Raw genomic sequence first — 12,928 nt, forward strand, 5'->3', positions numbered from 1 at the left:
TTTTGTTTCCATGAGCCGCCGGCAAGCAGAATGTACCTCGCACTCTCCTAGCAGGCAAGTGTGTGGAGGCTATGAAAGTACTTCGCACTCTCCTAGCAGGCAAGTGTGGAGGCTATGAATGTACCTCGCACTCTCCTAGCAGGAAAGTGTGTGGAGGCTATGAATGTACCTCGCACTCTCCTAGCAGGCAAGTGTGTGGAGGCTATGAATGTACCTCGCACTCTCCTAGCAGGCAAGTGTGTGGAGGCTATCAAGCTGATGCTCACACTGTCGCGGTTAGAAATATCATTCGAGTTGGGATCATGGGTTCGAATCCCACTGGAGACATGGATGTCTGCGTGTGTCTATTTTGTGTTTGTGTTGTCCTGTGTGTAGGTAGCGGACTTAAGAAGGACTTATCCCTCGTCCAAGGAGTCCTACCGTCTGTGTATAGGATTAAGAAACTGAAGGGACAGCCAAGGTAATATAAAGGGCTATAGAGCCATAGATAGTTGATTATGTAGACTATAGAGTAGGATGGTGGGATGACTGATGAATTGGAAAGGATCTGGAAGGGAGTGACCTTGGCAAAATCGAGATATACCAGAATTTTTCTGGAGGGACCTAGAGAAAGCGGCCGAAACATCAGAAGATGTGGTGTTCTGGCTGATATTTGAACTCACCGCCTCCCGCATGCAATTCTAGAGCATTACCTGTAGGCCAATCGGTTCGGTATATTAAAAGTGTTCTCGTAACCCCAATTTCGGACCCCCTCGCTTTGTATTCTGAATACCCTTGTTCCCCTACCACACTGCAAGGCCGATTACAAGGAAACACAATTACAAATACTTGTCACTTTCTAATTTATTTTTTGATTCGGTCGACAGGGTTTATTCATAGAAATACGTTAAAAGTCTACAATAAGTTTCAGTCTTTCGGGCATCATGACATAACCAAACAATAAATATGACATACAAAATATGACTCTAAAACATTTTTAAGTGTCAACCTTATTTTGTAGGAGCCGGGATTGCTTAGTCGGTACAGTGACTGGCTGGATGACTCAGGGGTCGGAGTTTGAGTCCCGGTATGGTCAAGAATTTCCTCTTCTCCACTTCGTCTAGACCGGCTTTGGAGCCCATCCAACCTCCTATCCAATGGGTACCATGGGCTCTTTCCCGGGAGTAAGGTGGTAGGGACGTGAAGCTGACCACTCACCTGCAACTAGTGTTGATGTCAAGAAAATGTGCATCTACACATCCACTCCCCCATACGCCTTCATGGCGTAGTGCTTAATTAATTAAGCACAGGGACAACTTCACTTGTTTACATTTTATTCTTACTTTGAAATCAACGTAAATAATCCTGGAACGACTTTAGCGGCCGAATCTGTACTGTTTCTTCTCTGTCAAGTTCTTCGTGTTGCCATAAAGCGCTACTGCCATGTTCTGTGGCTGGAGATGTACCACTCTAGCCTGGCGGTCATCTTCATTTGCCGGACGACCCACCAAGGGATTCGAACGCACTAATCCGACAGGGTCCAGCTGCTGTGTGCAGAGAAAACAACGTGGGCTGGCAAATCCTGTTTGCAGTCCAAACAGCGGGGCGAAGAGTCACAGGGAACCGGGCATGCAGTGTCAGCAAGTGCCAAACACCGATACGTCCAATACAGGAATTAGCGTGAAGCAGGAGGCGTGGCACGAACAGAGCCAGAGTGCTGAAAAAATTACAGTGCAATGATTATGTTAGATTCATACGTATGTTAACGAAATATTTTCCGAAGTGTGTGTGTGTGTGTGTGTGATTTAGCTATTTGGGGACGACGATAACAAATGAAAACCTGATTCAGGAGAAAATTAAGGGGAGAATGAACTCGGGTAATGCTTGCTACCATTCAGTCCAGAACCTTTTGTCTTCTCGTCTGGTGTCTAAAAACATAAAAAATTAGAACATATAAAACTATAATTTTGCCTGTGGTTCTGTATGATTGTGAAACTTGGTGTTCTCTGACATTAAGGGAGGAACAAAGACTGGGGGTGTTTGAGAACAGGGTGTTTAGGAGAATATTTGGTCCGAAGAGAGATGAAGTGACGGGAGGTTGGAGAAAATTGCATAATAAGACACTTCATAACTTGTACTCATCTCCAAGTATAATTAGAATGGTCAAGTCAAGGAGGATGGGATAGGTAGGGCATGTAGCACGAATGGGGAGAGGGGGAATGCATATAGGACATTGGCACGAAAGCCGGAAGGAAGGAGACCACTAGGAATATCAAAACGTATCTTTTATTTTTTCTTTGAAAAAGAAAAGAGTTTGGTTTCAAGCAGCTTGCAACTGCATTATTTTTCTTATTTCATGTAAAAGTGGAAGGTGAAGCTTTCCATGCTAACTTCTTAGTTAATTTCATTACCAAACCTCCATTTTCAGCCTAAGCACTGCTAGAAGTAAATATTTTAACTTCAGATGTTTAAGGAGGAGGGGAAATGGTGGCAGAGCATGCAAACCATCCTTACCTACGGCAAACAATGGAACTGTGAGGCTAGATTCCCCAACCTGCAGCAGGCTTACCACTACCTCATCTCTCAAATTAATACACACTGTTGGGACACCAGGACCACGCCGAGCCGGCAAATGTGAGGCTGTCTATCCCACTGCTGACTTCTGTTCTCTTCGGGTCTGCCGACGGTGCTAGAAACCATAAAAGCAAAAAGGTAAAGTTGTCACTGTATCTAATTAAGCACTACGTCATGTGGACGTATGGGGGAGGGGACGTATAGGTTCACGCATTCTTGACCTCGGTATTAGTTGGAGGTTAGGTGTCAGCTTCATGCTCCGCCCACTTTAACCCGGTACCCATTGTATATGAGGCTGCGTGGGTTCCAGATCCGGTCTGGACGACGTGGAAAAGAGAAAATTTTTGTCTCTCCCGGGACTCGAACTGCGACACCACGGTCGTCCAGCCAGTAACCAGTCGCTATGCCGACTGCGCTGTTATCGCTCGGCTGTCAGCACTACGCAGGTCAGCAAGTGACTGACACACAAATCACTGAGCAAACTGGCTCGAGCAGTAAGGTAACTGATGTAAACAAGGCAGGTGCCTTGATCGAGACTCAACATGGATGCCGATTAGATTGACTTGGGTTTTTCGTGGGTTTTCTCGGTCCTTCCAGGCGAATACGGGGATAGTGATTTAAAATAGGCCATGACGTTTTTAACTGCATCTTTCCTAATACACGGATCATTAATTCTCCTGCCTTTCGACACTATCCTACAATACAAGCGTCGTTAAACAAACCATAAAGGGAAAAATAAAAATAACAGATAAGCCAATTACAGCTATATTAAATTAACCACTTGGAGCATTATACAAGTTTAAATATTCAAAAAATTCAGTTCCTTCTTTTACAGAATACACACCACATAATCACGAATGCAACTTAGGGAAACAGTCACGGTTTTTCATGGGAAGCATAAGAAACACGTACACTCGGGCACTCGGTAGCGTAGTTGGTTGAGGAACTATGTTACAAGCCGGAAGGTCGCGGATTCGAGTCCCGATGTGGTGGATTTTTTTAATTTGCCTAATCCTTCCAGCCGCACTATGGCCCTGGGGTCAAATCAGGCCTCTAACAGAAATGAGTACCAGGAATATTCTTGGGGGATAAAGGGCGGCCTGCGCATACGGCTGACAACCTTACCGTCTTCTGTGAGCCGATTGTCTAGAAAATGTGGGAGCCTCGACGTCTCACAACCCTATGGGCCTCAATGGCCTGTTACAAGGATAGCTTTACCTTTACGTCTTGAAAAATCGTAGTTCTCAGAGCTTGAATGTCAGAATCCTAGAACAGTGGCACATATAGTAATCAATGTGCTTTCAAGGGTTAATCAGATGCAATCATTGTGTCATTCAGGTTTGTAGCCTACACAATCCTACCGATAATGGAGATACACGAGGAATCATACGATTAAATCAATAATTTTCCGGGTATCTAGTCTTTCTATAATTTAACTTTGTATGCTGCATAAGTTCAGGAGTTATTACAGATGTTAGATGACCTTCGAAAAAATCAACCATCAACCAAATAAACAACCAATAATTCGTTAAATACAAGTCACTCACTCATCGTTTATAATAATTCCATTTCAAGCTTCGTCTTCTACTGAGATCAAATAGAAATCCGAGGTACGTCAGGTAACATAAGAACCAATCAATCACATATTATATTTGATCTATCATTCAGTCAGATGGATGACTTATTCTGTTAATTACTCTGCAAAAAACCAGAATCAGATGCTTAAGACATTATTCTACTAAGAGTCAATTCAGGTTGCTGTCATGGCGTTTTAATCCATTCCTCCTTTTCTTCTCGTTCCATTTCAACACAAAGTACACGCATCTGTCTCTGTCTGACGAGCCAGAAGCAGAAAGGAATGTCTAATTCATGAGACTCGTAACTTGGAATAGAGCCTACATCTGTCGTTTTAAATTCTTACAATTGCTACTCAGCTTCTTGATGTTTTGATTGGTGGACAAGCTGTGGCAGCCATGTTGGGTCAATTATGAGAGCAATGGCGTTTATATAGAACGAAGCGTCGTCCAATCGAATTCTCTGAGCCGAAATAATGGACACAAAGGACTACTAGCTTGGAGAAGGGAGGGGGGGAAAAGCCTGCCATGTGACTGTATCCAACGCACTTCACACGTCCACAGCACAATAAAGTTAAGGTAAATATTATCACAGGGCTTTGTGTACGAATTGGGGAGGGAGCCATTATTGTTATCATCGCATTTGTGACTATTCTCACTACCGTGAGTACGACAAGCATTGTGCGGCTATGAATTTCTATTTATGAGGCTGCCCATCACGATTCGTTTAATAGGAATTGGAGACGAGTGTCTTCGGGCAACTATGAGTGGAATTGTGTTCCTTTTAACAAAAGTCGAATGTGTCATCTAGTGGAGTATAACATACTAAGCGTTCATATGCGTGTTTCTGAAAATGCGTTCTTTGCGCGTTTACATAACACATTGTGCATTGAAGTTAACTCGTTCCAGGTTCCAGTCCGTTGTTACAAAGCTGACAAACAGCACAGATATTATAATATATCGGCACGTTATTTTTAGTTGCAGGGCGATTTCGCTGAATACAAATTACGTCAAAGAACATTTTGAATTCAAATTGTCCTACATCTTAACGTACTTGAAGAACTTTAACCGAGAAGACAGCAGAATTGGTAACGCTGTAAACTTGTATTCGGGAGGTTAAGAATGCGACGAACCGTACTTAACTGCACTACAACAGATCTGATAATTAATTGCAAGGACAAGTCTGTCTTTATAGTAATAATACTGTCACGTGTGTTACTGTGACTACAGAAGGGCTTTGGATTGGTAATCTGGTTTACTGGACTACAAGAAACTGTAACTGTTTCACTAATTCGCACACTTTGCAGTTAACGAAAACACACTTAAGTCTTCTCAGTCTGCTGTGCCTTCACCACTCGTTGCCTGGTAGCGGCTTTCGACGTTGGACGTTCCACTTCCTCTGGGTTTCCGAACAGTCCTCGGCCTAACAGATTCTAACAGCAACAGCTCACAACGATTGTAGCGCAGAAGTCCTCTTAAACTTATTCACTCATTTAACCAACTAACTCTCTTTACTAACTCATTCACTTACCAACCAAAACCACTCCACTGTAAAAGTCAAAGTCAAAGTCACATTGCGACTGACGGTCAGTCAGTCAGTAAGTCATATTAATTATTACCGTTTGACAGTTACGGTCTTGTATCTGTGGTGCGCCTTCTCTGACGAGAGGATGGGTCTGTCTTTATTATATGCTGCTGGTCCTTGCCAGCGCAGTCTTACTCGGGTCAGAGTCCCTTGGGACTTGCGACCATATTTTACTGTCTCAGAATTGAGACTTCCCTTTTCGTCGCCTCCTATGACTCGCAGGGTCACGGTGGAGGTATTCGACCCCGCCTCCACACGGGGTGGCTCTCCACTGACTGACTCTATTTTATATCTCGGCACGGACCGCACAGAAAACACGGCTACGCTTGCAGTTTACAGGCATTTTCCTAGTAACGGCCGCTTTCTAGTTATTTCACTTGTCGTTGCCTAGCAACGGATCTAAATGCCACAATATTTTCTCAAATAGAATTACATAAATTATCCTACATGTTCAAGAGGAGTGTATATAGGATATTGGTGGGAAAACCAGAAGGAAAGAGACCACTGGGAAGACCAAGGCGTAGGTGTCCGAACAATATTAAAATGGACCTTAGAGAGATAGGATGGGATGGTATGGATTGGATTGATCTGGCTCAGGATAGGGACCGGTGGTGGGCTCTTGTGAACACGGTAATGAACCTTCGGGTTCCATAAAATATTGGGAAATTCTTGAGTAGCTGCAGAATTGGCGGCACCTCAAGAAGGGCTCAACTCCATGTGTAATCCTGTATGTTCACCACCACGCCATCTTTTGGGTCCCCTGTTAACTCACTGCCATGTGCCATGTGTTATGCATGAAGCCAAGGAATCTAAAGGACAATGGAAGATGGACACGTTTCAACGGCGATGTTAAAGAAGCCAGAACCGCTTTCCTTATCAGTTCTGTTTCAGTGCGCGCGAATGTAACTGTCATTCTGGTGTTAGAAAGAGGAAACACGAAGTAAGTTATGGACAAATAAATTATTTTGTTAAAACCATTAGACGCGATGGGAGGTGAGTATCTCGGAGAGGCAGACAGAGCTGTTCTGACAACTTGCATTTTATAGGACGTCACGCGTCGGCAAATTAACGGGCCCATAATTCTCATGCTCCCTCATTCTCTTGTTTACCTTGGAGGCGTCTGATGTTTGGACAGCGCTCGGCTACATTGGTCTCAAACCGGCCGCGGCGCTGCACAACAAAATTCATCACTACTAAAGTGTTTGTTAAATATCGAGGGGAAATTGTAGGCGTCATTGATTTCAACAGTCTTCGTCACAAATTCGTGGAACGACAAAAGATGATTTCTGTTGCTGTGTAATAGGTGAAACACAGCAGGTCTTTGTGTAGAGTGGGGGCACTTTACTTAGCACTAAATTCCGTTGTTGGCGGAATTGAAGCTAAAATGCCACTAGGTGTAAGATATTGTGAAGCAAATTAAGGTATATATAAACTTGATCTCGGAGTTTTTTTAATTCGCTTAGTGGGGGGTGGAGTCCAACTGGGTCCATTCGGCACGGCGGCCACTGATTGGCCTATTGTACCTGCCGCGGGTGATTATGATGATGGAGAATTTGGTGGAATGAAGATTGGCAGGGGAAACCGAAATACTCGGAGAAAACCCGTCCTAGCGCCACTTTGACCAGACCCGGGATCGAACCCGGGCCGCCGCGGTGGGAAGCCAGCGACTAACCGCTGGAGCCATGGCGCGGCCTGATCTTGGAATTAGGGGAGACGGACTAATACAAATCATAAAACAGTATATAATGGTTAATGTTATTAGGAATAAGCAAAAAATATGACATGGGAAGGTAGCGTAGTTGATTGAATCACTATGCTACAAGCCAGAAGGTCGCGGATTCGATTTCCGATGACGTCATTGCATTTTTTTTCAGCTGACCTAATCCTTCCAGCCCCATTTTAGCCCTCGAGTCGACTCAGCCTCTAACAGAAATGGGTACCAGGAATATTCCTGGGGGCTAAAGGACAGCCGGCGCGTAGGGCTGACAACCTTACCGCCATCTGTGAGCCGACTGTCTAGAAAAATGTGGAAATCTCGACATCTCACAGCCGTATGGGCCTTCAAGGCCTGTTACAGGGATAAGCTTACATTTTATATGACATGGGGAAGACATATACCATGCATGCAAAACTTAGGCCTGATAATTTTAAGCGGAGGGGCAAGTCAGGAAACACAGAAGTAAGAAAGTAAAATAATATTAAAATTGTTGATAAATTGAATGAAGTTGTGGACTAGATTCAACTGAATCCATATACTGTATAATATAAGCTTTTGAGCTTTCGAGTTGAATAAAATAAGAATTAAGATTTATTGAAAAAATCTTCTTTTCAAGGAGAAGCCCGTCTCATAATATAAAGATAAAGATGTAAATTTTCTATAAGCGTAATATATTCCCAACATTGTTATGGCCAAGAATAGTTTTTAAATTTCGCATTTTCATATTCTGACTTAGCAGAACGAATCGAAATGAATTTTATTTCGATATGATGATCATAAATAACGCATAATTGACGCTGAACACACGGACTAAACATATTCGCAACAAAAGGTTTTTATGAAGCATTTATATATATTATAAAAGTTACAAAACCGTGACGGTACGCCTGCGCAATTGTATAACCTTCTCTGTGTGAAATACGCCCAGTATGGAAGCCTAAGTTACTGAGTTTGCAGCAGAAACGAGCAATCTTATGGTAAGGGGACTTGCATCGAAGTACATACTCCAGGTAGGTACAAATATACTCCATGGCCTGTAGTCTGCAAGCAAACTATACGAACCGAGCGATCGCCCCTTGCCGGCGAAGTTAGTACCAACTTTTGCGGATAGAGGGTGTCACGTGATCAGCGCAACGGTTCCCCACGGCCGTTAATCTCGGTTTTCTAGACTGGAGGTACAAATACATGCCATAAATAAAAACAAGTTTTAAAATAATTCAGTTGTAGCCACAAGAATCATAACAATTTATAATTACATTAATTTTGGTACTAAAATTAACCGCTGTCAGAAAAATGACGTTTTAGAGTCTGCTTAAGAATTCTCCCGTGAGAAATTTGTGGAAATTCTTTCGCGAAGTGCTTCCATTTTCAAGTAAGTTAAGAATTCTGTGTATGCCCTAATTTTATACCACGTTTCATTACTGAAGATTGTCTAGCAGCTCTTAGCAGAAGAAAATAAAACTGGTTCATAAGTGCCAATACTTAGTATAATTTGTTAGTATAAATTAGTATTAGTAGAAGCTGGCTGTCATTAAACGACTGTGTACAGATATGTGACATGCAGTATATTTCAGTTTTCCACTTCAACAGGCACGCTACTTTGTTGCAATCTGAACACCCAATTCCCACAGGCATCTCGCTTTTCTTGAATTTCGTTAAATGGAAGCCCACAAAAAAGGAAAAAACACATACATAAGAGTACCGTTTTAAAATCGTATGTATTGTATCGCGCGGCTGATTACAGAGACGTTGCAAGGATGCGGGAAGACACTCTTGTAATTGTAGACACTCTATGTTGACAATCATAAGACAGTTGATTGTAATGCCACTGATAATATGCAGATAAAATCTTACAACAATACATGTAAACAATTTCATAATGCTTGTTGCTTGGTGTTAATCGTCAGTCAACAAACTATATTTGTCTGTCACACTATCAGTAACAGATGGAGCCGGAATAGCTCAGTCGGTAGAGTGACAGACTGTCAGGTTCAGTTCCTGACAGCGGAAAGATGTTTCCCTTCTTAATAATGTATAGACTGGTTCTAGGGCCCACCCAGCCTCCTATCCAATGGGTACCGGGGGCTCTTTCCCGGGGGGTAAAGCGACTGAGAAGTGAAAACGACGACACACCCCCATCTAGTGCTGAGGTCAAGAATCGCGCCCCTCTACCATTTCATGGCCTGATGTATAATTAATTAAGCCCAGGGACAACTTTGCCTTCTACCAGCCACATTAATTTAACAGTATAAAAAAGCACAACCCGAACAACAGGATGGCATTAAAAAGTCCTATTCGTCAAACAACGAAACCACGACGTGGTAGACACTCAACTTCCTTTGAAGAGGGACAGTATAAAGGGCACGAACCAAATTGCACAGAGATACTGGGTTTTCGGACTTTGTCCATCGTCCGCATTCTAAATAACTAAGAAAAAACACAACGTTTCGGAAACTGGATCTGTTTCTTTCCTCAGGTGAGGGAAGACATCTACTCTGTTGGGTCCCTTAGACCTAGGTCCAGTGATTGAGGCTAGCTCTTTCTAAGGCACCCAACAGAGTAGGTGTCTCCTCCCTCACTGGTCCAGTGATTGAGGTTAGCTCTTTCTAAGGGACCCAACAGAGTAGGTGTCTCCCCCTTTACTGGTCCAGTGATTGAGGTTAGCTATTTCTAAGGGACCCAACAGAGTAGGTGTCTCCTCCCTCACTAGTCCAGTGATTGAGGTCAGCTCTTTCTAAGGGATCCAAGAGAGTAGGTGTCTCCTCCCTCACTGGTCCAGTGATTGAGGTTAGCTCTTTCTAAGGGACCCAACAGAGTAGGTGTCTTCCCTCACCTGAGGACGGAAACAGATCCAGTTCCCGAAACGTTGTGTTTTTCTTAGTTATTTAGAACCCGGACGATGGACAAAGCCCGAAAACCCAGTATCTCTGTGTGTTATACACATCGTCAGAACCCTATAGTATCTACGAACCAAATTGGTTCTAAAAATTTAATAAAGTTTTCTTAAAACACATTTGTAAATAAATTAATTATACAGTGTGTACAATCAAGTGCGCGCCGCGGCTGCAATTTGNATATTTTAATGTATTCATGCAAGTCGCTGCAGTTGTTAAAGGATCACATTATGTATTCATGACATTGTGATGATATTGAATGTATGTATTGATATTGACCAATCATATTGTAATAATAGTTTCCGCCTGTATTGATATTTCCTTCTGAAGATGGCTTTTAAGATCGAAACATATCAGGGGTGAAAGATTAAAAAAAAAAGAGAAAAAAACATTTTATCAGTCACACTGATCGGAGTTGATAACCTTTTATAATAATTTAACCTCGATTTAAATAAATTAATGGCCTGTTAATGACTTATTACATACATGTAGGTCTACATTTATTTTCAGCATTAGGGCCTGCCATAATGCATGCAACAGTAAGTTCAGCTGTGTGAAAACATGTTCAGTAGCATGGAAAGCAAACCAGGAGACCTAGCCACTGAGTCCAACGGGAAATCAAAACTGCATTTGAGGGAGATGCAGTCTCAAAATGTCCTGTCTGCTTGAGGCTTAAAAACACAGGCAGATTGGAGACTTAATTTCCATGTACACAAGTTGATCCCGGTCAGTCCATGAATATCACGTGTAAGACAACTAAAATGCCCACATTCGAAGCTCTTGCAATATGAAACTGTGGTAAATGTGATGTGGCTATGATTTGTGGCCTGAAAGGATAATTCTTATGATTATATTTCATTAATTTCTTAAATGTGTACCGACATCATGTGGCAATGTTTTATTCATGTGCTGACACTTCTGTATTGATACAAATATTATTTTAAACATACTGCAGCATTTAAATATTAATTCTTCTGTGATATAACGCCGTGCAGACCGTCGAAAGTCAACTGACGTTTTGGAGGAACATGTAACCTCAATTTCAGGGTCGAATCACAAGCCAAACAAGAAATCAGCATGAAGGTAGAGCTCTTCTTGCTACCTGCTTTACGCTGGTTTTTTGTTTGGCTTATTCTTCGACCAATAAAATGGAAGCATGTTCCATCGAAACATTCGTCGACTACACAGTGTTAGCCTATATCCCAGAAGACAGAAGTCTCTATGGCTACTGGTGTGAGAATATGAAATTCAACTCAATGTGAGCTGCATAACATTTATCCGGTGTAATTTATGTCCGAAATTAGAATTTTAAATATGGAACAGCCGCGTTACTTCGCTGTATATTAGTAGGGGGCGTATGACAGCAATTACGTGCAGGTTTCGTAGGGAGTGGCACCACTGAGGAAGTGATATTCGTCAACTGAAATAACAGCCTCCGAGCAGTCAGTTCTGTTACAATAACATACTGACTGGCTCAACTGTTTCGATGAGCAACAGCCTTGGGGCAATATTTTCTGCCCGAGGGTGTTTCCGCAAGCCTTGTTCGAGTTGATTATATCTGGATGAATTTCTAAATAAAATGTTACCTTAAAACGAACAGACTGAAATTCGAATAAACTAACACACAAGTTGCATTTTACAATTTTAAATTCTTTTTATATGATAACATAAATGTCGAATACGAATTAGAATTTCGGGCTCTTGTGTGTTGTACAGAATATGTGGGATTATTGTATGTCTTTTGGATAGACTGTAGATTAAAAGACACTAAAAGACTGCAGTGCCGGTCACGGTAGCCGAGTGGTCTGAGGCATGTACTGTTATCACTTGAACGGAAGCCGCGATCGTGGGTTCGAATACCAATAAAGGCAGAGGGTTTAATGTTTGTATGTGTATTTGTGTTTTTCTGTGTTTGTGTACAGGTAGAGGCCTTGCGACGAGCTGATCACCCGCCCAAGGAGTTTTACCAATTGTCTAAGATCCAGTAAACCGAAGTGAAACGGAGTGTTTCATGGAGGTAGAAGACCAAAGCCCAAATTGGGGCTGTAGCCCCAAGGGAGGGGGGGGAAAAGGAATACAGAACTAAAGATTAAAAAAAGTTCACCTGTACTTAATTAATTAACCATCATGACATGAAAGCGTATGGAGAAGTCGAGGTATAGGTTGATACATTTTTAATTTCTGTTTCAGATGAGGGATCAGATTCACGCTTAGACCGCTTTACTCCCGGGAAAGAGCCCAGGTAGTAACGTGTCTAATAGTTTTCAACATGAAAAATGAATAAAATGGAAATATTTAAGATATTAAATTTAAATAGTTAAGGTAAAATTAATGTTTTTATTGATAATATAACTGAATAAGTATTGAAACACACGTCGTTAGCATCCTCTAACTTACTTACTTACTTACTCATGGAGCTAAGCCCTTCTGGAGGAGCCGCCAATTCTGCAGCTACTCAAGAATTTCCCAGCATTTTATGGAACCCGAAGGTTCATCGCCGTGTTCACAAGAGCCCTCCACTGGTCCCTATCCTGAGCCAGATCTATCCAATCCATACCATCCCATCCTATCTCTCTAATATCCATTTTAATATTGTCCACCCACC

The 12,928-nt window shown here is 42.2% G+C and overlaps 1 long non-coding RNA gene across 2 annotated transcripts in view; it reads right to left on the reverse strand.

Moving 5' to 3' along the window:
- Positions 1-1,174: 1,174 nt before the first annotated feature.
- LOC111873233 overlaps positions 1,175-12,928 on the reverse strand; it is a 64,978-nt gene continuing 53,224 nt past the window's right edge. Inside the window, exons 3-5 of one of the 2 annotated variants that reach the window (XR_004513981.1) lie at positions 2,494-2,668; positions 1,323-1,696; positions 1,175-1,203 (exon numbers count right to left, since the gene is read on the reverse strand). This is a non-coding gene — a long non-coding RNA (uncharacterized LOC111873233). Of the gene's footprint in view, positions 1,204-1,238; positions 1,697-2,493; positions 2,669-12,928 lie in introns of those variants that run through there. The other variant, XR_002844366.2, reaches the window with a different exon arrangement.

Source organism: Cryptotermes secundus, unplaced genomic scaffold (genome assembly GCF_002891405.2).
Source record: "Cryptotermes secundus unplaced genomic scaffold, Csec_1.0 scaffold1849, whole genome shotgun sequence".
Taxonomy (NCBI): Eukaryota; Metazoa; Arthropoda; class Insecta; order Blattodea; family Kalotermitidae; genus Cryptotermes; species Cryptotermes secundus.